This window comes from Zonotrichia leucophrys, chromosome 6 (assembly GCF_028769735.1).
Source record: "Zonotrichia leucophrys gambelii isolate GWCS_2022_RI chromosome 6, RI_Zleu_2.0, whole genome shotgun sequence".
Lineage (NCBI taxonomy): Eukaryota > Metazoa > Chordata > Aves > Passeriformes > Passerellidae > Zonotrichia > Zonotrichia leucophrys.
Window position 1 is genome coordinate 16,062,611 of NC_088176.1, and position 22,047 is coordinate 16,084,657.

General features: G+C 39.0%; 1 protein-coding gene across 3 annotated transcripts in view; it reads left to right on the forward strand.

The window, feature by feature from the left end:
* Nucleotides 1-4,799: 4,799 nt before the first annotated feature.
* PLCE1 (phospholipase C epsilon 1) overlaps nucleotides 4,800-22,047 on the forward strand; it is a 139,663-nt gene continuing 122,415 nt past the window's right edge. The window contains exon 1 of one of the 3 annotated variants that reach the window (XM_064716297.1): nucleotides 4,800-4,866. The gene's annotated coding sequence lies outside the window, so the exon portion shown is untranslated. Of the gene's footprint in view, nucleotides 4,867-5,386; nucleotides 5,515-15,546; nucleotides 15,570-22,047 lie in introns of those variants that run through there. The other 2 variants (XM_064716296.1, XM_064716298.1) reach the window with 2 other exon arrangements.

Genomic DNA, 22,047 nt, shown 5'->3' on the forward strand with positions numbered 1-22,047 from the left:
CACCTAATCAGTGAGCCAGACTTTGTAGAAAACACTAGATTATTGTTTACTTACCTATTATAGATTTCAGAAAAGCATTGATGTGCTTACCAGGCAAGTCTTGTAATTTTATGCAAGAAAGAACACACTTTATAATTATAAAGGTATTAAGGATTTTACTGTGTATTTGAGGAACTTTAAGACTATATGAAGAAAGTAATAAAGCAGGCTTCTCAATACATCTTCAACATGACCGTATAATCTGATGTGGAGTGAAAGTGCTAGTTACTTGCCACTTTAAAATTACTAACATTTATGTCTATTTTTGACTCCCAAATTCTCATAGATTAGTCAATTAATAGCTATATATTTTCTGTCTTCTGTTTTGTTTTTTTTTTAGGTAGAATTAGCAGAAAATTATGGTATAGTACTCAATTTTATAAAAATTTATGAACTTTATTCAATTACTGGTATTAATACTTTGACTTCCATTATCCTGAATTGTAATATGAAATAAACAAGAGTTATCACTGCAATGTTTTGAGGACCTGTATTTTAATGTAGTCTCTAACTTTAAAAACCATCATAAGATAATGGCATACTAAAAACATAGCTAGGTTATACAAAGGGAATACAGTTAAGGCATAAAAGGCTTTTTTTTGATCTACATCAGGAGCTACTTCATTGAAATATGAAATTTCTCAGACTAAAACTTGTGTAGCCCAACAATGCTAATGCAGTTGATCCATATTTACAATTTATTATCAATAGGAGAAATGGTCTCTCCTAGAGATATTTGAAAAAAGTGTGTGAACTTTTTTCAAGTTTACTATGAAACCTTTTGTAGCTCTTCCAAAGACTAACTAAAGACTTTATTACTGATTTGAAAGTCAAACAGCCGATGTCAATTCCAAAGATCATTGTTTCAGCTTTTTTTAACTGTTATTTTTAAAAATTAGCTACATTTTTTTTTTCCTAACTGAAATGTCAGAAAGTCTTTAAGCAAGTGCAGTAGACTTTCAGAATTGCCTCCATGACTGCTGATGGTTATAATAGTCAGGCAAAACTGACCTCACATCACATAAAGTAACATTAAGTTTGGAATATAGTTACAAAGCTTCTGGAACATTTGTAGAATAGCAGACTTTGTAAGAAACCTTCAATCCAGAGTTAATACTGTAAAAACAGTTTCTGAAATTCAAGTAGTTTGTATTATTTATTATGTATGTATTTATTTATTATTTTGAATCAGTATAGAAGTCGTACTGGTTGGGATTATTTATTTAGCAATCACAAACAGCTTTCAAATAGGTCTGTTAGTAAAAAAATTGTCTTAAGTGAAACTGCCTTTGTGTAAGAACTGTTTTCATGGGGCAGAGTCCCTTTATGACTGAAGCAGGGTTGTGCTTTACAGAGTTGAGATGCCCTGACAGAGCAGTCACCACCCTGCCTCTGTGGGCTGCACTTCTGTAGAATGATAATTGGTTTCTTGGAAGCAAGGAATTAATTGCAGATAAAGCCTGTGTGTTTCTTCACAAGAAAACTGCCTATCCATTAGTAAATCAATGAAAATTTTGCTGTGCAGAAACCAGAGTGCAGTTAAGAAAACATTCTCTTTCCTTACTTTCATGTGTTTCTAATTTTCTTTTAGAATTTCTGTTTGCATTTGTGCAAATGTGCGTGCTTTTCTTTAGTCCTAGCTGAAGGGTGAGTTTTGGAGCAAAGCCCAAGGAAAAACCTTTTGGCTATTTTTTTTAAATTAAAAGCATATTTTAAGTGTTTTATGTAATTTGTTAAATAAATTGTTTGAAAATATTGCTATATAATACCACAATTAAAAACAAAATATTCCTTTATACACTATACTGCAGGGTTTAGGCAAGTGATTCATAGTTCAGACTGAGAGCACAAAAAAGCCAGGTATTCTGGAGTACTGATGCTACCACTGTACTTTTTTTTTCTGGTGGGAAAATTGCCCAAGTAAACTCACATTGCTTTAGTTTCCCCATCTGTATAATGTGAATAATACTTAACTATCTTACAGGAATGTGTGGAATGTAATATTTATGCATCACTTTGAAGTTCATCTCTAAATCAATTCTGTAACCCAAACTCCAGACTGTATGGTTGGTGGAAGACTGTGAGACACACCAATATTTTCTGGAAGCACTGCATTTTTCTCTACCTATGAATACCGTATTTGTGCTGGATGTGTTGTCTTTAGTTTATCATCAATTTAGTTTATCATCATTACTGCCTGATGGAGCAGTAGGGTATAATGTGATGACTAACAGAGAGTTCTCATGAGAACAGGGTAGACACTGATGTACAGTGAGAGAGAAAACTGAAGCATTCTCAAGGCACTCTCTGCTTGGCTGAGAATGTTAAAAAGAAACCTTGACCCGTGAATTAAGTCCAGCAAAAAAATACTTTCTTCATCTGTATAACACTGAGGTTGCCAGGCAGCTCAAAATTCACTTCTGCAAAGCTCAGATGTGGGATTCCCCCAGAGAAAGTGGAATTCTGGCTGCCTGCAGAGTTTGCTTACCTTGGGAACAAATTTGAAAGGAAGAAGGTGACTTTTTTTGAGAGGAGTCACTTCCATTGTGTGTACAACCAGGGAGAGATGTCCTGGCTAACAATCCTAACACCAGCTTTCCAACTTGTCACCAAGGAAACGAGCTTCCTCCCAAGTAGGTCTGCTTGCAGCAGCTTTATTACATATATCTAGACACCATTATTTCTTAGTCAAATTTTTCTCAACCTGCAATGCTTCGTAGCAGGGATGCAATTTCTGAACTGGTAATTGCATAAATACATTCTAGGAAAATACCAGTTCTGCAGCTTTTTGATACTCATCATTACTTCTTTCCTACACTTTCAGAGAAGCAAATGTCCTGGAGAAAATGAGCATCTAATTACCTTGTAGAGAGCACCTGTCACTTTTGTATCTCAAGTGTAGCTTTCACAGTGCTCAAAAATCTTACTGTTATTAAATAATTGTCCAGTATCCTGATGAAATGAGAAGTCTTCAATTTACACGTGAGGAGCTGGATAAAGAATAAAATCCTTAATACAAGGAATTGCTCGAGCTTGTTATTGATCCCCAGTGTGCTAAGTTGGCCCATTGATATGTGCCTGAAGACAGATGCCTTTTTGGCAGGTCAAGGTGATTTCTCCAAATTTTCCATTCAGTAAAATGCAACACTTCCTTTTCAGTATAGCATGTCTTTTATTGTTGGAGGTTTGAAAGTTGGAAAAAAAGTGCAAACACATTGTAAAGGAACAGTTATATATATTTTCCCCTGGAATAATGTGATAGCAACTTTCCTACACTCTTTAAAACAAGTGGAAAAGCAGAGAGAAACTGGAAAAAGCTTCTGTGGAAAGGTTGGTGTTGCCTGTGTGTTTGGAGGATAATTCATTGTCACTATTGTAGAGCTGAAAACCCATTGCATGGCTTGCTATGAAGCAACTGACATAAGTTGTAGTGTACACTAGAATATTATTAATTAAATGTATTTTGAGCCAATATTCAGGCTCTAAATATATGAAAGTATGGAAAAATACACAGATCACACAAAACATGAGTTGGAAAAGATTCACTACTCAAATTTCAGTTTCTGCAAAATATTGTCTTACGGCATTTTTTGGATACTATATGCACTGAATGAAATCCAGGCCATGCTGGAGGCAAAGGCAAGGATAAATTTTCAGCAGGACCTGGATTTTATTCAATATATATGATATTTCAGTATAGGATGATCAACATTACAAGTTAATTACCTAAATTAGTTCAGACTGACCATGTGTTATGTCTTTTAAACAATAAATTATTTAGATGGTATTCTGCTAAAAAGATTAAGGTGCTCTTCTATGGTGGATGTATTTTATTCTCTAATAACCAGAATCTATAAGCCAGGGAAAGACTCAGAATAGGTAATAAATGTAAAGCCAGGAATTAATAATGAACAAATATATAACACACTATACCTGACCTGATTTGTTTTAAAATTCCAAATAACAACATAAAACCTGTTTGAAAACATGTAACTTACCAGTGGGTAACTTCACTGGCTTTTTTGATGTATTTGTTGAATAGAGTGTTTGCTAACAGACCTTCTCCACAGTTATTAGTGTCTACAGGATATCAATACTCTCGTATTATGCTCACAAGTTAATTGTTGCAATGAGGTGATGTGTGTTTGCTCAGGTAACAAAGTAGAATATGTAGGGATAGATCTGATTTTCAGGTGGTAGTAATCTAAATAGTATCATGTAAAATGGTACGACGAGTTCCTTGCTTTGAAAGAGAATGAAATAAATGAACTCTAAGTTTTACAGCCCCACACTGGGACACAATCCCTGCATACCTTTGTTATGAGAATCGGTGCCCTTCACATAAAAACGTCCTAAACAAACACGTGTTAGCTTATAGCCAACTCTCGCCAGTTTAAAAACTGAGAATGGTTCCTTTAAACTAGAACTTTACGAGACTTTTCTTTCTTCTACTTTCGTACAGAAAAAATCGCAGGCAGAGGTGCACTGCTGCCTTCACCAAACCGCGTTGTCCCGCAGCGATGATGAAGCCCCGCCGCGTTCCGCTGCCCTCCGCAGGCTCCGCTGCCCGCGGAGCTGCTGCGGGGCGAGGCAGCGGGCAGGCTGCGCTCCCCGAGCCGCTCCGGGCGCTGCGGGCGGGGGGCGCGGGCCCGCATTCCGATGCGCTGAGGCAGCCGCGGCCCGGCCCGCCCCCGCCCCGGCCCCCGCTCGCAGGGCGCGCACGGCGATGGCGCTGGACCGGCTCCAGCCGCGCGGGACGGCGCCGCTGCTCCGCGGTGCGGAGGCGCGGCGCTGGGGCGCTTGGCCGACGGCGCCCGTTCGCGGGAGGTAGGAGGAAACTCTTCCGCGGGCGGCTCCAGCTGGCAGCTCCGAGCGGCGGGACGGGACCCGGGGCGCGCTCTCTGGCTCCGGGAGTCCCCTCAGCGGGAGCCGCCCGGTCCTTCAGGGGCAGCCGCGCGCACGCGGGGCCGGGGCCAGCCGTTCCCGCTGCCGCACTTGCGGGGGCTCCACAGTGCCTGCGGGAGCGCGGGGCTGCCCCGGGCAGGACAAGGAGGAGCTGCCGCATCCCATCTGTCTCGGTGCAGGGGATGATCCTAGCGACCGTCCCTAGGGCAGCCATCCGGTGGGAGAAACCCGCTCTCCATCGAGGAGGGGCGGTCCCGGGGCACCCCTCCCTGGCGGCCCCGCGCCCTCTGTCCGCGGCTGACTGAGCCGGCGGCGCTGCCCCGCGGCCCCTCCCCAGCTCTCCCCGTCCCTCCCGAGCCCGGCGGGGCGGTGCGCGCCCGCAGCCCCCGCCCCCGGCCCGCCGGGGAAGGCGCCTCGCTCGCTCCGCCGCCCCGGGCAGCGGCGGCCGTGGAGCTCTGGCGAGGCGGGGGCGGCCCCGTCCCGCAGAGCGCTCCGCCGCCGCGGCCCCGCCGCCGCTGGAGTCACCGCCGAGCCGAGGAGGAGGACGAGATACCGGGGGGACGCTGAAAGGTGCGTCCCCTGCACACCCCGCCCGCTCTCACGGGCTCTTTCCCTGACTCCCGAGCGTGGTTGGCTCTCCTCAGGGGCTCTCTGGGGCCCCCACGGCTCTCGTGGCCCCGGGGGGCTGCCGAGGGCTGCCCGGCCGCTGCGGCCGTGCCCGGGGCGGGCGGGGGCTCCGCTTTCGGCCATGTTCCGCAGCCCCCGCGCCCTCCCCGCCTGACCTTCGGCTTACGGCTTCTCCCCCTTCCTCTGGCAGGGTTCAAGGAAACCCCAATTGCAAATGAAAATTGGGGTGGGCTGCCCTTATCCCACATGCTAGAAATTGTTCTCAATTCATCCCTCGCTTTCTCTCTTCCCCTGTACAATGAGTTGTAATTTTTACGTTCAAGTCTGGCAAAATTTAGTCCCAGCTTGGTGCAGCGCATCGGAGATGTGGCGTTGGAGGGCGCCTGTGGCTGTAAAGGACAAGGGGTGCTGTGTCTCCCCCTCAGTGGCTCTCTGCTCTTTGGGGGTGCTGCAGGCCCTGACACCCAGGCGTGGAGGGGCAGTGCATTCCTCCCAGCTCCAGACTTCTCTTTGCCCCACTTGCTGAAGTGCTGTTGAGTTAGAAAGACTCAAAGTCTGCAAACACTAGAGAAGTAGTTTTGCTGAAGTGTTTGTAGGATCAGGACCAAAGTGTCTAGGTGTGATGCTTATCTGTTCTGCTGCACCCTCTTGGGATGCCACCAGCACAGGTGATAAAGGGAAGAGCCTATACAGGTGACTGTGAACTGGGCTTCTTCTGATAAGGGCAATGAAAGAGCTGGATTAGGAGTGGTAGAGAAATGCCTGAAGGATCAGCTGTACTTCAAGGAACAGTAAAATGTTTTGTTTCATTGTGAGGCATTTGTGTAAGGTACAGAATTGGCCTTCTTGTTCCATTTATTATTATAAAGTTTTCCAAATATTTCTGTCCTCTATATTGTATGACAAAAATTTGTAAATATTTCAATCATTTACATTTATATATTTGAAAGAAGATCAGAGAATCTGTCAATTATGAAGCAGCCTCTTAGTAATCACTGCAGAGCAGTGACTATTATGTATTTTAAGAAGTCATGTTTTTCCAGCTACATATAATCATCTTTGATCTGTGCTATCACATCCCTTAAAAAGTCAATGGCAAACAACCAATGTTTGTGATGGTTACAAAAGCAGTGAAACATACAAGGTGAAACGTGAAACAGACACTGGTTTGTGTAGTAGGAAGTGCTCAAGAGAAATTCACAAGACACACTGGACATGGATGCCCATCTGCACAAATTTGCAGGGGATTTCTAAAAGTCTTGCTTTCCTAGTGATCTAAATAGAATTCATTCTTGCCACATTGAGGTAGTAATCTCAGATGCTGTAATGAGTTCATTTGTGTTTTCATACAAGTTAAAGTTTGTTATTTAGACTTTGTGACTGTGGACGAGGCAAGTGCAGGTCCTGTCCTCTCAGTTAACATTAATTTAATGTGATGCATTTTATGCAATAAAAGTGTGATGTCCAACCAGGGCTCCAAGACATTAAAAAGGAAAAGAAATACCACAAGGTAAAACTTTCAGATCAAGAAATATGGAAGCCCTACTGCAGAATAACTAATATCTCAAAACTGTGTTAAACATAGAGCAAGTTCATGGAGATGATAAGGTAATTTGAGATTTGGAAGATTTGTAATATGAGAAAAAGAAACTCTCTGTATTAGGTTATCCAAAAGAATGTAATGAAACAATTTGAGCACTATTTGTAAGTATCCATAGAAGAATTTCTTTTATCAAAGGGCTGTTTTATTTGTTGTATATGAAACATGGATGTTAAGATCCTCTAGTGACTAGAACCTGCATGGAAATCCAATATAGGACAAGGCACATATTGAAAAGTGACAGCTGTGACTATTCATGAAAGATTGTAGATATATAACCACTGGAAACATTTTGCTTAAGTTAGCAGCTCTTCCTTCTTTTTTGGAGAAAAGCAGCTATTATTTACCAATAGTTCTTGGATTTGAAGTGAGAATTAGTTAGAGAAAAACTTCAGTTATTAAGGAGGCAAAAAGTAATTAATCTATTATTTCATTAGAGGGCCATGATTTGCATAGGGATTTTTTTATTAAACATTAAACTAAGGGGTTTTTTTTAGTGATCATTTATGTGCGTATTGCAAGAGCATTTCTTTAGGAGTGTTTTCTTCTAAACACTTCTAAAACACTGATAACCACACTTCAGAACTTGGGTTGTGATTTTGTTTCTTGTTTCTACAGCACTTAGTACAAAACAGATTTTGGGTCATGACTGACTCTTAAATTTTATAAATGACAATGATACGTGTTATTAGCAATAACTCACATCTCTTTGTTTGTTTGTTTTATATACTTCTTGAAAATACCAGTAACTGGAAGGTTGGAACAAATCATGCAGTTCCAGCGTGGACAGACTTTCGTGCCTGTTCACAATGCAGCCATTGATGGTTTCATTGAGCAATGTCTGTCATTTGATTGTGCAGACAGCAGGTTAACAGCTCTCTGTACCTTTAACATGCAGTCTGATTCGTTTGTAAGTAACACTTTTCATCATGTATCTGTTTTAGGAAGCTGTTAGCATGCTAGCATTAAATCCATGTTTTCCTTAATTTTGTCCCTTCCTGAGCTTTCTTAATCGTTTAGAAGAGAAGTGTTGCTCATGTACTTGAGGACCTACATGACTGAGTACGTTATGTGAGAGCCATCCAGCTCACAGCTTACACTGCATACTGCTTTATTTGTCTTGGCAAAACTATATATATATATATCTGCTTATGGGTAGGGTTTTCCATAGTCATGGAAATGCCAGATATTGGTCATATTTCACTCCTTGACGGTCGTATTTCACTCCTTGATTTTTTTGAGCAAAACATCTATCTGCTGAAACAAGACTTGTGTTTAAGAGCTGAGGATAAGGTGCTGACAGACTTTCTATAAATTTCCTGTATTGGGAAGTCTCTAATATTTTTACTCTGTTTCAAGGCACAGAATTTTGGTTTTTACTTGAAACAAAGAAGTTAATTTGTAAGTATATCAATGTGTGATCAAAGTCTGGTCCTCTGGTTTCTCCTACTCTGTCACGTTGACATCTCTGTGCAAGACATAATTAATGTCACTGATTTTAAACTAGGCCATCCACAATACTTTCTTCTTAACTGCCCAGTCGTTCATAAATAATCCAACATGTTCAAGCAGGAGCTCGATGTGGCAGCACTTACTGAAACCTGGTAACCAGAGCTGAGAGGAGTGAGCTCAGCTCCTCACCAGAATTATCCTTCTTCCTGAGCCCGCTACGTTGCTCCAATTTATCAAGTGTCAGTGTAATACCAGCTCTTTCAGTGAATGATTTAGAGCAGCAGAGACACAAACCTTGTGGAATATGTGACGTGCCCCACGGAGCTGCCTCCTGCATTCTTTACATCTGAAACTTGTGTGTACTTGGCTTAGCATTGGGGGTACAGACAGTGCAGGCTTGAGTCCTTTAGGAGGAGGTGTCTGTGGGCCAGTAGAGGTACTGTGACATTTACAGTACTCTGAGGCATAGCATTAGGGTTTAAATAGGCTGTCCACTTGGGATGCTTTTTATTCTACATTGCTATCAGTAAGTAATATTTAATAACTTGTTACAACACTTTCAGTGATGCCTCCTCATTAAAAAAAATGAGTATACTATTGTATTTGTCAGTTGTAACATTTCATAAGTAATTTAAAAATTAAATGCTCAGGCATTTTTAGTGTTCTTTATGTTACTTATTTCAATGTTTTAAATGAGACACAAAAAAGCAGAAACACTGAGAGCAAAGTTGAAGCTACCAATTTAAAATATTTTGGGGTAATGGTTTTATTCTGTCAGTATGCACAAGTGCTGCATAACTTGCATCTAATAATAGTGTGTTTTCTTAAACAGATGACTCTCCAGTTGTGTTGACCTTGCCTTGTGTAGTAGGACCTTGCTGTCTGCTGTTTCAGACAATGCTCTGATGTGAGATCTCTCCTCCCACAGTATTTTCTCTGTCTGTGCTACAGCATACAGCAAGAATGCTGCTGCAGTGATCTTTGGTATTTGAGGTTTTTGTTACACTGCATCTTCTTTCAAACATGTTCATAATGCATTCCTTTACTCCAAGTACAAAACTCTGTTGCTTGGATTAGGTTTAATTTCTTTCTGTAGTGGTACAAATACCTTTCAGCAGTGTTTTGGGGAGAACCAACTTGGTTTCCCTTTGGAATTTAGCAAGATAAAAAGGGATCATACCAGACCAGCTACTGCTCGGTGCACTACAGGCAGTTCACATCAAAGAACAACCTGTAGATTTCTTCTCGAGGAACTTTCTTGATATGAATGCCTCCTTTTTAATTCCTTTAAAGTTTTGGATTTGTAGCTATGTACCAAATTGCAAGGGAAAAAGAAAACACAGTGTTGTAATATCCGGGTTGGTTTGCATTTTGAAGATGGTATTTTGCTTCTGTTCTAATTCTAGATGATTTTCATACTCTGACATTTTTCAAAGATGTATTTTCAACCAGTTAGCTATTGTTCAATGTGGACAAGTATGTTAAAATATGTTTATATGAGATTGTTGCCCATTGGTGGGCAATTTCTAATAATTGGATGTTATTTTTCTAACTTTTTCTAGAGTCACACTTCCAGTGACTTTCAAGTGTTCAGATGTTCTGTGAGTACATGCATTGTTCCTATTGAAAGCAGTGGGGAAATAACCTCATTGCAGGTATTTCTTGTGAAAGCTCTGAGTTTCTGATCACTCGCTGTGCACCCATTGTAGTTCAGCACACTTGGGGAAGCAGTGACCATTGAGGAGTGTCTCTGCAAGGCAGCCCCTGGGTTTCTGACTGCAGGCTGAGTCCCTGCTTGGGTGTGGAGTTCATATTCACTCCTTAGCTGTGCCACAGCCCGTGGTTTTGGAGCGTTTTCAGTGGCTGTGGTGTCAAAGAAGACCAGGCAGATAATGCTTCTTGAAGTCTTTTGTGTTATGGTACTTCTTTATTTTTTACATAAAGAATATTTCTTACTGTGGCTCCTTTAGAGCCCTTGAAGATTTTCAGTGTAGCCATGAAAAGTCTGTTGTTTGCATTTTTACGTCCAAAAGACATATAAAAAGGGAAAATCTTGCATAATTACCTTTGTATTGTTATGATTGCACCTTTTTTGTTTGTTTGTGGTTTTCTTAATAATCAATTTATGGAATAGACAACAAAAATAGAAACAGTGAAATCAAACAGTTGGACACCTGCTGGAGTTTTTTTTGTCTTAAGAGCCACTCAGAATGTTGTCATTATGGGAATATACATGTCTTCTCATTCTGTGCTTTTATTCAGAAAAATATATGCAAGAAGTTCAGCGGTGGTTTCACTCAGTAGACTTAGAAATGAAATAGGGAGAAATAACAACATGAAATAAATGGTTTCGTATGTGTGTCATTTAAAAAAATCTCCTTGACAATACCACTTAGAGGCATTCCTTATATCATTAGCCTGGGTAATTTAAATATTTTAGTACAATTATAGGCTTTTTTATTCTGGTTTTTTTTTTTTGATGGATTTAGAATGTAGCTATCAGTATTCCATCATCTTGTGAAATTATATTAGCTTAGGCCAAGTCCAAATAGCATTGGGTGCTGTTGTTTTAATTGCGGTACTTGTTATGCTTTTGTCCCTCTAGTTAAAGCAGATTTCAGAGACTGTAGGACTGCAATACAGTTTAAACTAAGTTGCAGTACGAAACAGAATTGTTTATTAATTGTTTAATAAACAAATCCTTTAATTTGTCTTTAGATGTGTCAGGTTGAAGAAGGTGTTTTTTTTTTACCTAAGCCAAACTAGCCTTCCTGCTAATTAAGCAGAAAACATTTGTAGATAAAAGTCGAAAATTGACTGTTTCTCATTTCCTATCCTTACCTAACTTTTCTAAAAGAGAATAAAAGTTAAATGTATATGTAGTACCCTGGTATAGGAAGGCTGTGATCATTAAAAATGAAGCTTTAGCAGCCAGTTTCATTGTGGAGAAAGAGTATAATATTAATACTGTTTGTTCTTGTTTGTGTTAAGCAGATATTGTCAACTACCAATCTATTTGTGCCGATTGAATTTGTTTATATATAGTTATGGGAACATTTTGGATTTGCAATAAAGAAAGAATATTCTTGTAAAATGTTAGTTTAGGCCCATGACTAAGAAGGCATTTATGAGTCTCTTAAATTATTCAATGCTTTTTTTTTTTTAGTGGTCAGCTGAAATTTTTTCTTGTCCCAGCAAATTTCTGAGCTATGGCAAATGTTTTTTGCTGGATCCCTGTGTCACTCACTATGAACATTTTTTGGAAGAATGTTTTGCTTGCTCTGATTATGTTCATGCAGCAAATTCTGTAACTCTGTCTTAAAACTTCTTATTTCTTTGTAGTAGGAGATATAACGACTTCAGGGATCAGGGAAAAAAGAGTCTTGTTTAAAATTTTGTAGTTTCATTTGTAGAAAGCAATATGATACCTTGAAAGTCAGTGACATTTTGGATTGTAAATGGTCCTTCTGCTTTACCAGGATAAGGAAATACTAAAATTTTAGATTAACTTTGGGGGCATTGGAAAAATGATGGGGTAGTTTATGATATTAATAAATGGATAATAGCTACAACTGAGATGTATCTTCACTGTTTTATCTCATCATTCTGATCCATTCTGGGGACATACCAACAAACTGATTTTATTATGAAAAATGTGTTTATAGCACCGAATTCCAAAATCTCATTTTCCTTCAATGGAACCTTCCTTTTTTGTCTTAGAATTATGAAACCATTATTGTTTCCATTTGCATTTTGTTTTTATAAACAAAGGTCCTGTTTTTAAGGTTCAGATTATGAATAATTATATTACCAGTACAACTAGTAATTATATAATAGTTCAACTAGGGCTTCTGGAAAAACAGTGCCTCTCTGAGTACATTACTGTAAGAATTGGCAATACTGGGAATCCCCTTCAGAAATTAATTCTTTATACTTTGTGAACTGTGATTCTAGATTTGCAAGCCAGGTTCAGTAGTGGTGTGTAGAAATAAACAGTTCCCTAGACAGCAGCCTATAAAACAGGTCAGTGTTAAAATATGCAGTAACATCTTTCAAATGTCTGTTTAGCATTAGACTACTATGCCTGCCTGAATTCTCTTTCAGAATTCAGATCATAGCATTTATTTGGAGTTTTGTTACCTGGTAGGTGTAGGAATGTTAGAGATTCACAGACAGTAATGGGTTCTCTGGAGATCTTCACTTCCACCCTCCCAGAAGAGGCAAGTTTGTGTATTCTCTAAAAATTTGTGAATATCATTCTACTTTGCCCAAAGCTTAACTTCATCTTCGTGCCATCCCCTCGTTTTCTTCCACATGGTTTTTATTCTGTTATGCAAGTCGATAATGAAAATGTTGGTCCTTAACAGTCAGTTATCTTGTTGGCTAGGTGCAGAAAGCTGGTTTTGAGGCTAAAATTTCTGATTTTAGCCTCAAAAGATACTGTACCACTTGCAACAGTACGGCATAGTATTGTCCTTTATAACAGCTTCAGTGCACCCTTGAACTTCTTTTCAACTGTGGTGCTTTACAGAAAGCTGCATAGAATTGACTTAGGAGTTAGTGGGAGAGCTGTAAAAATATTTGAGGAAGGTGTGTGCACAGATTTAAAGCAAAGAAAATTGTTTGGTGTGACAGCATTGGAGCTCTGAGGTTGCTGTTGAGAAGAATGGAAAGCCCTGGACAAAAGAAAAAAAAAAACAACCTTCAGTTTCTTGTTCTTGCTTGCACTTGCATTTAGCAAAACTCTCCCATACATTTTCTGTGCATTTGAGTCAAAGAAATCAGTGGATAATTTTATTTAAAAAGCCTTTGTGGCCTGGTTTTCCCGCCTTAGCCATTTTGCTTACAATAAAGCTCTATTCTGTGAGCAACCATATGCATCCCAATAAAGGTTTTAAAGTTTGAATTGAGACAGAGACTGTCTCAGCTTTTGGCCAGCAAATGCAAAGAAAGTTGGCCATGTTCCCTCTATTTGCCAGAAAAGCATGAAAGCTGGGGCCCCTCCTCTGTCAGAGAGAAAGGGAAGCTCTGATCTTTCTGCATACAGAGTTTTGCAAGTATTGGTCCTTGACATATTATTGGTATGACTTGTCTGTCTCTCTCTTGCTAGATGTGACCCAAACCCCCTGAGAAAAGATCTCATATCTACAGTGAACTTGTATATATTAACCTGGGCTTTTTTCTCTGATTATCAGTTTGGTAGTACTTTTTTCCCTTCTAGTTGCAGTCCTAAATATCAACAATTAATTCCATGTCTACAGAATTACAGGTTTTTTGCATGTGGCTTGTCTCTCATGCTACTAAATCTAAAGATTGCTTACTTTTTCAATATTTGATGTACATATGGGTGTGTAATTAAAAAAGCATAGATATTGTACTATTTATTGCATGTTTGTGTGTAGGCATTTCTACTACTTGGTTTGCTCGTATTCAGGGCTTTGCAACTTTCAGTATTCAGATAATCTGACAATCCCTTGAATGATGTATGACTATATAAAATAAGAATCTTAAGTTATGAAGGAGATTATCCATAAAATTTAGACTATTTTTAATGTGTTCTGTTATGGTTCAAAAAGAATTAATTATTGTAAAATATTTGAACTTAAAATATTAAAGATCAGAATATGGGTTTTATAATTAGTACATAATAATATCTCTTGCACTTTTTTTTTTTTACCATAACTGTACCTAAGATTATGTATATGTTGCTGTGTAATTTTTTTCTGGTGAGTGAATCATGGAAACTAAGCAAGTACTTTGGTTTTTATGGTTATTATAAGCAGTAGTTATGCACACCTGGATTACGTACAGCTATTATTAAGTTATATAAACAATGTACACCCAAACTGCTTGCTTTTTCTCTATAATTACGAAATTTATATAGTGGGTACAGTTTTTGTTTTTTAGAGCAGTAGCTTGTAAGATTAGAAGTGCTGAAATGCATGCATTGTATTTTCAAAAATAAGTTTAAATGTGGTAGTACTGCTACCCTTATTACTTCCATAGCTGTTTCTGCTTTTATAAAAGCATTAGAACACTTAAATAAAACCAACCAGCATTAATGAACAAGTAATACACCAGAAAACTATACAGAATCCTTGAATACTTCAGTGTGAGGAGTGTGCTGTTTCAAATTAAATTTGTTCTTATATTACTCTCATGAAGTGTTCGAAGTTTGTCAAATACTCTGTGAGGTCTAAGGTAGATTTTGTGTTTGAAGGTAGAGCTTGCCTTTCCTAAACTAAATTAAATTCTACTGATTTTTCTTTTTTCTTAAAGGTAGGTAAAAAGGGAAAGCAGATAGTTTTGGAAATCAGTAAGAAGTTGTCTGGAATACAGTGGATCTGAGTGTGACACAGTCCCCACTAAATTATCAGGACCAGATCTATAAGGAGGTACTTACAAGATTGCAAGATCAACTCGTAATAAAATAAAAGGGCTACTGATAAAAAATTAAAGAATCAAGAAAAAAGTTGATCTAGAACTTGAAGAAAAAGATGAAAATGAAAAAGATTTGCAGGAGCAGCTAACTGTTTTGAGGTGTGGCAGTAGTTTGCCTAAGAAGACAGATGAACAATATTTAATTTGAAATCTCAAAGGACAGGTTAGTCTGCATTCATTTACGTATGCTGGTTTTATATGCTCTTTCTTCAGAGGTCACCTGCGGTTATCCATGAACTGTATTCTAGATGTACAGGTACTGTATCTTTATACCTCATCTCCACATTTCTCACACAACCTTGTGAGAAATTGACTTTTCCTTGTTGGCTTTCTATATCTAGGAAGTACCAGAGAGGAAAGCAATACCATCCACATTAGAAACTGTTACTATTAAACAAAGATCTCCGTACAGTATGCAAGATATTGATTGGAAAAGGGAGAGCTACAGTCTGCCTGTTGCACCTTGTGAGCTGGAACAGGTGGGACCCTCCCTGAGCTACCATGTGTAAGCACTTTCTGTTCATGTCACCATGAACGTGACCAGTTGTGGCACGTCACTGAGAGGCATCACCTTGCAGACTGTCTTGGAGCAGGTTTTTGTTTTGCACGTTTTGAAACATTACAAGGTTTTTGTTGCAAGCAGAGCACTGTTGCCAGCATCAGCCCTTGTTTTGCTCAGAGCTGTGTAGACTGCACAGACCATTACTTTTCCTTGCTGCTTTGCCTCCCTTCAGGGATCTTTTCTCGTGCCAGTTATTACTTCATAACACACTCAGCCGCCTGCTGGGGTCAGCGCTGGTTTGAACGGTCTGTCCTGCAGGTGAGCCTCCTCCTGCACTGGTCTGCAGGGTTTTCCCCTCAGCGGGATGAAGTCACTGTTGTCATCTTGCCCAAGAGAAGTCTGATTACAAGGCCTTGGACTGCTCCTTATCTTTCAGTTTGCTGGTTCAGTGCTGGCCTGATAGTGTTTGATTCAGCATTTCAGAGTAACCTCCTCATCCCTGTTCTTGGCGACATTGAAAAGTCCATATTCTTACTGCTGCTCGAGTGTTACTTGATAATTAGTTTCCCTCAACTTCTTTTTATCATTTGTGGTTGTGCCTAATGGTGAGACAGATGACCTCTTGTGCTGGGGAGTTGCAGGAGGGATCAGTGGGAGGACAAGCCCGGGGCTGAGAGTCTGCTGCAGTCCACCTGGGTCAAGAAAGGCAGAAAGTGGGTGAGCTGGGTCCTGATTCTGATCTTAAAAATCTCATCAAATGGTTGGGAGCAGCAGAGAGCGGGGCCTGAGCCCAGAGATGTCAGCAACATAGCTCAGCCAGAGCTGGTGCAGTCCTGAGCTGAAATGGCTCCTGGCCTGCTGTGGGGGGCTGCAGGTGGGGCTGCTGATGCCGTTTGAGGACTTGGTGTTCTCAGAGCCCTGACAGTGCCTCTGATAAATGCCCACATTGATCCTGTCCTGGGTTAACACCATGGAATGCTGTGCTGCTTGTAGCATTCATTATCGTGCCCAAGAACGGTACAGAAAACAGAGTGGTTTGGTCTTAAACTGTTACAGCAGAAATAACCTTGAGTGTTTCAGCATGCGTCTGCTGGCTCGTTATCTTTTACAGTCCTTTTGTGGTTGTGTTCTTTGGCTTGTTTAATTGTGGCACCAGCTGCTTCCTCTGTGGTGCTGTCCCTTCTCTGCTCAAGTTTAGAGCCTGGATCAGGCATATGTGCACACCTCCTCCCTTCCAGGACCTTTCTGACCTAAATACAGGGAGTAGAGTTGTATTGAGTTAATGTGTTAGCAGCAGGGCTGCACAATCAAATGGATGCAAACAAATCTTTCTGCTTGACTGAGAAAGTATATATGTAACGCCCATTTTTATGTAATATGTTATTACAGAGGCATATTAATATAAGAATGTATCCTAGGGTGAAAGAACCAAGATGATTTCCTAGCAACATTTTCAGATTTTAATGAAACAGTTTTGTTTGGATACTAGCAGACTCTCTGGCACGTATTGCCAGTTAAGTCAAAATAGAAAAAAAGGTGTTCTGGAGAAGGAAGTGTCATTTTCCAAATTATGACTGCAGTTTTTAGCCTAGTTTCTTATGGAAATGACTTTGTAAAGGCACACTATGTGTCTGTACACATTTTCTTCCAACTTTTAACTTGGCCTGTGGCAACTGGGTTTATTACAAAGTGCAGGTCTCGAAAATGCTAGACTCAATAAATTTCATGCAGATGTAACTCAGATATAGAAGAGAAGTTCTGTAAATCATTTTGGCTGGGAAGAAGTCGCACATTAGTTGAGGGTCTGTAGAGGAGAAAGACCTTGGTAATACCTTAGCATTAAGAAAAGCTTTTGTTGGAAGTGGCGTCACAGTTATTTCGAATTCATTTCTTCTAGGAGTAACTAAGTTATAAAATGCTTGATTATTGTGCATTCTCTTGTTTTAGATTGTACTTTTAGCTACTCTACATGAACCTTAAATATCCTCTGAGATGCTTGTCCATTGATTTTACCAACAACTTCATTGGGTTAAAATTCCATCTATTCAGCTGAAAGTACAAGAACTTTTTGAGAAATGTAAGAAGCTTTGAGCAAGTGATTGTTTGTGTTAGATAATACAGAATTAGCTTTTGCCACATATTCTTAACTAATTAACTATAGTGTGTGGACTGAAGTAGACTAAAATCTGGCAAAAACTCCCATCTCATCAAGGGAGCAGATTTTAGTGTTTACAATTCTATATTCTTACTCTTCTTGAAGCAAGGAGCTTAACTGTACTACCCATGAGTGACCTGTTTTATGAAGACTGAACTTAAATTGAATACTTGGTGCAGGTTGTCTTTTTATCCTGAAATAATGGGTGAAGTACAAATGCACATTTATGAGCCACAGATTATAAGTACAAGTAGTCAGAAATATTTAATGGACTACTTTCTTAAAGTGTCTGAAAGATAACCAGGAAAAGCAAATAAATACCTCCTCAGCAAGGATGTAAGTGTTCATTACGATGATTTTGAAGGTTCTCAAATGAAAGATCACCTAAATATGTCACAATCATTAACAAAGACATGCTATGGTAATCTTCAGGCATGTTTCTCCTTCAAATAGGTTAAGTTGTTAAAGAAATGCAACTGAGACTTAAGAAACATGGAATTTGTTTTGTATTTTCTATATTTGACTCCATTTATCTTGGAAGATGTGACAGTATATTATAAAAGAAACTTTGTAATTTTGATTGTGGGTATATTTCTGTCCTATTTATTTATTGAGTGAGATTGAATAAATAGTATTTATAATTTGAATTGCAATGAGGCCTACAGGGGTTTTAAAGTATTAAAACATTTAATTTAAAATGATCACTGAAGGGGTCTTTCTCAACATAATCAATTTTATCTGAACATAAGGAACATCTTCCAGCATCCTGAAAAAATAATTTGCAGTCGTGTGGTGACTTGCTGCTTGCACATTTCATTTTAGCAAGAGCAAACATCTTAGAGGTTGCTTCATGGCTTGAATTAGATGTCAGGGTGGGCTTTCTCCCAGAGAATGATGTGACTGATAAAACCATCATAGGAAAAAAATTAATGTAGTCTTGATTCGCTGAGCAAATATTATTTGAGTAGTGCTGTTTTCAGTGTCACAGTGCTTAATATTTAGAAATATTAGAACAGTAATAGTAATATAGAAATAGTTTAAATGTATTTTCAGGGCTGCTGAATCAATAGTCTTCTGAAAATTCCATGTTTTTAAAGAAGATAATTGATTACAACTGAAGTAAACAGGTTGTTTGCTCTTGCCTTGTTTTACTTTTACCCTGTTTTTTACTCTTATATTCTCTCTTAGGCATAATAATATGCACAGGACATAGCAGATGTTCAAAAGAGAAAGAATCAGAGGTTAAATATTAAGTTTCCTGAATGAATTGCATTAATAGATCCAGAGTGGTATACAAAGAAAATCTATTTTGAGAAAGGGAAATTGTGCAGTAATTTAATAATGTCAGTTTTCAGCATTTGAAATATTTTTCTTTGCTTTTCCTTAACTAAAGTGTAAATGCATAAATTGACAAATGACTGAACTTTTGTCCTCCTACAGATTAGCATTTAATTTTTATTTGAAACATATACTGGGGTTTCAAACTCAATCTTATTGTAGTTATGACAGCTGAACAGTAACATTAAAGTTATTTCTCAAGCCATGTTTTAAATAGGACTACTGTGGCTTAACATACTGTGACTAAAAGTCTTAGCTTGGGTTTACAGAACATAAATTGTAGTGATATATGTGCCTTTAACGTACCCTCAGACATTTTAGTCTCAGAAATATTTTTATTGCAGGTTTGTTCTGTTCTCACCAGCGTGGCTTGAATTACAGCTAATACAGGACAGAGAGAGAGAGGGAAATGAGAGAAGATTTGGGTGCTCCAACGAGGAAAATGCTGTAAGGAAAAACAAACAAGACTAGGAAACTGAAGTGTTCTTGCTGCTTGTTGTGTCACATCTGGATTGGAGTAATTTTAAAACTTCAGTGGGGTGACAGGTTGATATGACAAAGTGCAGTTGCTGTTTATGGAAATATGTGTCAGTGTGGCACATAAAGTCCCTTGAAGGCATGGTTTCACATTGGGTGCAGTTGCTAGTGAGCTCACATGGGAAGACTACTGGCAGTGGCACTTTGCTGTTAAGCTGAGCCAGATAAGAAAGAGGCTTGCCAGGGCTAGAGATTCCTGCTGGACATGGGGTTTTGCTTTGTGATGTGAACCTCTCTCTGCCGTAGGAAAAAGGAGAATGAGAGTTAATGGTGTTTGCATATTTGGTAGAGGGTTCTTTACCTCAGGGCTGAACTGTCACTGTGTTACCAGTGTCCAGGCAAATAATCCTGTGCTGTAGGAACTGATGTGCTGGTTTCTGTCCCTGCTGAAGTGTGGGTCCCAGCACAGGGGGTGGAACTTTGCTGGGAGGCGTGGGTGCTACTCGAGGTGGGGTGTGGAGTGTGGCTGGCATGCTGTGGTACTGTAGGGCTTGGCCAATGCCTGGCTGACCTCTGGAGGCCTGGGGCAGCTGACTCAGACGAATGGTATCCTCTGGTTAAGGCAGCATCTCCAAAAGCATTTCTCACAGGTGTGGTAGGAGGAGACTGGGATCAGAATGTGAAACACCCAGTTCTGTCACTGGTGTGCCATTGTGAATCTGTGATTGGATGTTTTTTACAACTGAAGGCCAACATCTGTTTCCTACTTACTTCCTTTCACATCTGAGAACTCATCTGGCTTTTATCTGGCTTTCTGTAATTTGTCCTGCTCACGTACTTAGTTTGTTTGTACTACTGACTCTTTGAAGAGAGAGTTTGATAAAAACTATGATGGATATGGTATGCCATTTTGCTACTACATTAGTCTGTAGTCCCAGGTTGGTGTTGACTCTTTGGAGTCATAATCAGTTCATATTTCCAAGTGGTAGATTTTGAATGTGATAACCAAAGTCTCAGCATATTAGTTTTTGTCTGTAAGCCCTCCATTTTGTATTAATGTTTTAAGTGATTGATAAATAAGTACGTACTATAATTTCCCCCATATTTATTAATTGTATTTTGATGACAACAATTATTTTCATCAGTATTTTAACAGACACAATTTCAAATATTTTAAAAATAATTTCAAATCAATGTGTGTTGTGCACAAAGCACTTTCAATTCTTCTTCACTTCCATTTGATAGACTTAGAGCCTTGATCAGTAGAAAAGTCTCCTGTTATTTTTCAACATATTTAGTACTTGGTGGCCTTAATGAAGGTTCTTACTGTGCTTTAGCAACTGAGGAGAAATGGCATAATTTGACTGAAGTGAAACCATGCAAATGAAGGGGGGTGTGTGTGTGTAGAACTCGATAATTTTTTTAAGGGTAAGATGAAAGTATGAATGATGGCATTGAGTTCAGGGGAACTATAAAGTTTTCAAAGGCAGACAAAGCCTTGAAATAGGATGATGGATGAATTATTTTCAAGTCTGAAGCTCTAGGTGCTTCAAAGGATCTGAATGACTAATTGTTGGTACTCAAACACACATTCAATGTGTGGGCAGGGCAGTTGGCTTAAAACTCAAACCTCATTTTTAATTGTGTCTATTTTTTTGCATGGTTTGTATGATTACTTTTTAAATTTCCAGATCTTAAATTCTGATGACGCTAGTGCATTTGTTTTTTACTTGCTTATAAAAAAATCCTTTTATTTCTCACTGTATTTCTTATTTTCTTCTGTATAAGCATTATTTAGCGTATTCTTTTGTGTAATATAGTTTATTAATTGTCAGTAATTTTCTTCTCGCTTTTTATTTTGTCTTATCTTTCTGAGAGATGTACTTACCAGTGATAAGTCTGCTGAATTCTGTGCCTTGAAGATTTTTGTTTTTAATTGTACTGCGCTTTGTTTTCCTGTGAGTGACTCAGTGCTTGAAAATCTTTTTTATGCATTTAAGACTGTTTTCACATTCCTCAAAAAATTAAGAAAAGTTATTCCAGAAGTACTTGTTCAAAGATGGAGAAGAATTATTCTGCCTTCAACAGCTGGAGTTGTGCATCTCAGATAGAAGGGCTTGTTCGTCCAAGTGTCAGTGATGGAATTACAGCTTCCAGATAAGGTCACTTAGCATGAAATTCAAGTAACCACTAAACAGAAAGTTTATTTAAACAGCTTATTACAGGTCAAATCTAGAAAGAAATACAGAACTGATCCTGACAGTGAGATAAATGCAATTTTGGCTTCTCTCTGTGCATCTCCTTGGCAGAAAAGGAATTCCTGTAAAGAAATGAAGAGTGGAGCTGGTATCTGGCAGAAGCTTCACATTCTCCCTGATGGAGTGATGAATGATGAGGCAATTGAGAGGGTTCACCATCTGGCAGACATTTGCATAGTTTGAGACATCTAATACACAATTATGTTTAGATAAGTATTCTAGAAATTAGAAAAAAGGCTCTAACTTGACAGGA